This window comes from Dermacentor silvarum, chromosome 5, assembly GCF_013339745.2.
Source record: "Dermacentor silvarum isolate Dsil-2018 chromosome 5, BIME_Dsil_1.4, whole genome shotgun sequence".
Classification (NCBI taxonomy): Eukaryota; Metazoa; Arthropoda; class Arachnida; order Ixodida; family Ixodidae; genus Dermacentor; species Dermacentor silvarum.
In genome coordinates this window covers 64,999,856-65,005,609 of record NC_051158.1, presented here as the reverse complement: position 1 = coordinate 65,005,609, position 5,754 = coordinate 64,999,856, and positions in this window count along the sequence as shown.

Genomic DNA, 5,754 nt, shown 5'->3' with positions numbered 1-5,754 from the left:
TGGTATGGGCATGCCCCAACAACCCGGCCTACCTCCCCCACCCCCATCCTTCCCGAGAGAGCTGGGAGGCTGCCCTGCTCGGCTGCTCGACCATACAGGACCAACAGTGCCCTGGTGGACCGAGCCCGGGCTGCCGCAAAAGCCACAGGGGTCCCGGAATAGGAACCCCTCCTAGACTTTGTACGGGGCGGGCCCTTCTGTCTCGTCCCAAACTCTCTCTTTGTATATAGCGACAATAAATGTTTTTCACTCACTCGCGGTGCCAAGGCATCGCATGTGAGCGCGCTACAAGCGCCTTCGTAGTTGGCGAACAGGTTCTTCAGAACTCCACAACGATCTTTCCCTGTTGTTGTGAGAAAATTATCATCGGTCGGCACCATGTTTGGGATAATTGGAGTGTACCGAAATGACGTCTCTCCCGTTCCAGGTAGAACCAAAGTTCCTTCCTTATCTTAGCCAGTACCTCGTGGAGGCCTGGCTGTTTGTCCGTGTAGGTCGCTTTGCATCTCGTCAAGCCATACCTGGTAGCTACACTCGGTCATCAGGAGAGCAAATTGGTTCACCCCTTCCTTAGGAAGTGGGTTTAAAAAACGGACAGTTTTGTATGGCACTCCCGGCAGTTTGAAGAGATTTTTCGTTCTCTCAAGTAGTGCTGCCGGGATCAAGCACTCATAAAATATGTGCTCAGGTGTTTCTTTTGCATTACAAAATGGGCAGTTCTTGTTGAGCCCGGCCTGAGCTGTTACAAAGGCTCTTTTTCTTATGCATGGGCAGACACCCTCTAGCGAAACGCCACATAAATGATGGTCTACGTGCATCGAGAAAATTTGTCAAGATCAATTTCCAACTCGGTTTTTCAGCCGGTTTGCTGAAGTGCTCCAATTGTTTCGGGAGCTTCGGGGACAGGTGCTCAATGAGCACTTTGAGTGCTCATTGTGCTTCTTATGTCAAAGTCTTGAATGGCCTCCTTCAGTTTACATAGTGCGTTCGCGGCTTCCTTATAAAAGGGTAGGGGGAATTCCGAGCGGGGTGCGGAATGTGGGAGAGGGGGACCGGTGAAACAAACAATTCTCGGACTGAGGAAAAAGGAAGTCAGAGTCTTAGCTGAATGTCTGAGTCTAGAGCTATTTGTGTCCACTTGGCATGTAAAGCAAGTGCCATTACATTCAAGTCTGGAACACCTAGGCCACCTTTAAATCGTGACACTTTTACTATTACTCTCAACTTTATCTGGTCCTCCTTGCCAGAGGAAGCGATATATTATTTTTTCTAGCTTCGTTTTTACTGCATTCGAAACATCAAGTACACTCGCGGTATACATAAGAAAAGACATCGATAAACTTCTAATGATATTTACTTGAGCTGTGATGGGACATTTCATTGCACTGTAGTAGCTTACTTTATGTCGAAGTTTTTCCTCTGCTTTAAACCAATTTGATTGGAATGGCCCTGCTCTGTCAAATATGTAGCCAAGCATTTTTATTTCTTTTTTGCGAGGCAGACCATGCAAACATCCTGATGATCCTAGCTCAGGAAGCAGGCTCATTATTGCGCTTTTGGCGCGGTTGAGGCTTGCTCCGCTTGTTTTGCAGTACAAATCGACTGTGTTAAGCAAACTAGCAACCGAATCACTATCCGGTACGACCACTGTAATATCATCCGCGTATGCGAATATCGGAGTGCATGGCGGACCGACTGGAAGGGGAAAATTTCTAATGCCACTTTCAGAGAAATTTTTCTGTAATAGTGGCTCAATGGCTAGTATATATAGTAGCGGACTAAGCGGGCAGCCTTGGCGCACACCTCTTTCTATTGGAAAGATTGCCGACGTTCTTCCTTGTACTAAGACCGCGGATGTTGGGCCATTGTAAAAGCACTGAATTTGTTTGCGGAAATCTTTGCTAATTCCTGCCTGTTCTAGAACCTGGAAAAGATATTCATGGCTTACTTTATCGGAGGCTTTCTCTTGGTTCAGCGAGCATACGTATCCTGGTAGATCTCTCGACGCGGCCCATGTTAAAATCCGTGCAATTCAGCTGATCTACCAGGAATACAGCATGCCTGATAGGTCCCGACTATGTCTGTCAGTGCAGGTGTCAGACGAAGCGAAAGGCTTTTCGCGATAATCTTATAATCGCTGTTTAAGAGCGTAATGGGACGCCATGCTCGGAGGACGGATGCTTTTGTTTCGTCCTTACATAACAGCGTAATTAATCCTTCTATTTGCGAAACTGGTAATGCTCCTTCATCTAGCTAGGGAAGCGTTGACCAGTGCCGTGAAATATTTAGCCAGAAGGGGCCAGAATTTTGTGTAAAAGGCCGGTGGGAGGCCGTCTGTACCTGGGCTTCTGTTTTGTTTCATAGCCTTAAGGGCAAGGAAAAGTTCTTCAGCATCGAACCCCTGCCTTGATTGTAGCCATCAATCACATGACCTCCGTTTGGTTCTTTCTGCCCGCTTACAGTCTATTTTGCCTCCACTGTGCTTTCAAAAAAATGAGACCCGTTGCCTTGCACTGGAAATTAAGCCGTGTACTGAAAAGTATGAGAAAAGTACCAACCCGTCCTTCAAGTCTCACTTGGCTGCTCTGGCTACTAGCAAACTAGAGAATATTCTAGTACACTCTATAGCAAACTATTCGAACGAATTTCTCATAAATAAAATGTAAGAGTCTGAATTTCTACCGAATTTACTTACGCTTTCGTCTTCTCCGTATGTCCGTTAATTGGGAATACTGTATGTTTCTCGAATTAGGTTATAAAATCTTAAAAAGTACACACATTAGTCAAAGTTTACGTCCAGTTTCACATGGCTGATTAGTGGTGGCGCAGCTTACCACCCCTTTTGGCACTACTGATAGCATAGAGTTACTATGGATAGAATAGCGGGTAACGCCGGTTGGTGTTTGCCTTGCCACGACCGCACCACAGGACACCTATACAGTGGCCGCACTTGCTTCGCTTGAATAACTCGCACGCACTCGCATACTCGCAGTTGATCAAGAACACGGCTCGAGAAGGCCGGGATCATATAGTATCCAATTGTGTACAAAAAACCAATTGCTCCAACTGGACCTGTTGGATTCCTCCAAAGGGTGTCCCACAACACACTTGGAAATATCCAATTCGTTCCATTTGGAAATTTCCAGCTGGTTTGAGCGACTTTCTATTTTTACTCGGCCTTAATTCCTCGAAATGCGCCAGGGTCTAGTAAAGTTCAGTGGCATAGCCATGCAGCCATCTGCAAAATGCGATCCGTGTGATATCGATTCTTACCGTATATCTGCATTATTATTATTATTATTATTATCATTATTATCATTATTATTATCATTATTATTATCGTTATTATTATTGTCGTTATTATTATTGTCATTATTGTTGTTGTCGTTCTTGTTGTTGTCGTTATTGTTGTATAGTGTTCTAGAATAGGGGTAGTGGGCTCAGATGACGGCTCCGCTTGAGGCCCTTGATGTCGCCTCCGAGAGATGGCGCTACAAACATTCTCACCTGAAACGTTTTGCAGTCTGGCGCGTACGCTATGCGGGTTATTTCACTGCATAGCGTAAATCTAAATAAGTTCTTGCTATCTGTATTACCGGAAAGGCGTCAATTCGCATTTTGTGCTATATATGTAACTTTGCCATTGTGACTGCGACGGCTCGGGAGGTCTTATCGATGACCTCGCGAGTGCATGAATTTGGGCGCTGGTTCGCCACTAAAGTGGGCAGCTTGCGGTAGTTTGTAGCAGTTGCCAGTTACTGTGACGATAATGTGAGCGCGATGATTCGTTTACAGTACTAGTTATCACCGTGTAATCGTCCACTGCGGTCCACTAAGGCCAGCGTCGAGCTAGCGCCGCTCTCATTAGCTGTGGACCGTTGCCCAAGCTGACCGCACTTGGTCAAGTTGCGGACAGTTTTCTTGCATCATAAATGCATATACACGACGTGGGGGTACACATCGCCGGAAAGAAAAACACGGCGCATATATTTATGAAAAATTGTTTTCCTTAAAATACCAAACAAGCTTATTTCTAATTGTATACAATAATTCGACCAATGATTTCAGCGAGCAGGCGGCAGTGCTCATTGAGCGCATAAAATTGCTTTTATTTTCGAATGCACTTTCAAGTTCATACATTTTATTAGGAACAGCATCGAAACAAAAACGATGTAAAATATTGTTGCAGCAGTGAAAAATAGGCAAAAAGGAGCCCAACCGAAGAATACTCGAAGAACTGCACAGATTCCAAAAATATTGCAAAGCTCCCTGTTAGTGCATGCAGGAAATATTTCTGTTTACAACAATAACAATGTATACAAAAAAACTTTTTTTTTTCACAGAGCACACACTAGATCACTTTAAGAGCAAGCTTAAGAATATGCAGTACGGCGAAATGAAAAAAAAAAAAAAAAAAAAAAAAAAAAAAAAAAAAAGCTCTTTGCCGTGAACGACCTGAACGAAGTCCCTGATTATGTAACGCGGTTCAAAGTGTAATTCGCACACGGCACATGTTTGGTCAAGCTTCTTTTCTTCACAGTGTAAGTTCCTTTCCCACTGTTGTCTCCTTGTGGGACGCTGAAAAGAGACGCCTTCGGCGAGCCTGCCCGGCACCCTGGTGCAAAACAATAATTGCGCCGGCGACTAGGCATAGTTTCTTAGCGCACCGTAGAACGAGCACAAAGGATGTCCGAGGACATTGCAGAGACAAGTCGACGAACGTTGCACTTTACAAAAACAATCAAAATCAAGTCGATTCGCGTCCTCGTGTGCAGACTGCAGCAAGCAAATGGCAGTGACAGGAGCGCACGCGCTGGCACGGGTCTTCAGGTGGAACTAGCTCCAGCGCCCCTAGCGGCCTCCGGCTCCGGCGACATACGCGGCTTCAGCTGGAAGCATGCGCCGCATAGGGCAGAGAGCACACTACCCAATTATCTAGTACACTGTAATTGTTGTTGCCGTTGTTGTCGTCGTCGCAGTAGCGCACCCAGGATCTCTGCCAGGGGGGGGGTTGACAGTTTGCCAATACCATCTAAACAGCGCTAATTTCACTTTCTTCGGGGGGAATTGTCAAAAAATGCGCTTTTTGCGAGTGTGCAGACGATTGCGCGTCTTACATCTTAGTTGCAGTACTGAAATGCGTAAGGAAAGAAAAGGGGTTAAACAAAAGAGGGGGTTAAGTCGGCCTCAGGGGGGGGTTACAACCCCCGAATCACCCCCCGTCGGTGCGCCACTGCGTCGTCGTCGTCGTCGTCGTTGTTGTTGTTGTTGTTGTTGTTGTTGTTGTTGTTGTTGTTGTTGTTGTTGTTGTTGTTGAAATAGCCCGAAACAAGGCGAGACAGGAACCTCGCCGCCGCAAAGTGCATTGTATGAAGCAAATAAAATAATTCGCTATAAAGATCCTCATGGTGTGGAAGCACAAGCGTTGCCATCGACGGATGCTTTAAGAAATTAACTGCGAAATTTGTTGAGGAAGGAGTTTTAACCAGCGATCAAACAAAGAGAAACTGTAGAGTTCATGAGTCAAACCACGCAGCGTCTGCAAAGCTCGCCGCACGCTGGCTTTACAAACCAAAGAGAAATTAGTGGCGGCCCCAATACGATCGCTATTTTTGCCAGCAGCCTAAAACAGGAGGAGACGCGAGCATGTAGTACTTGCAAATCGAGTTTGGCCTTTTTCTTTCGGTTTCGCCGTGAGGCTCACACGTGCGAAACTGTCCACGCTGGCAGCGTGCAAATCGGCGGCCACTTTCC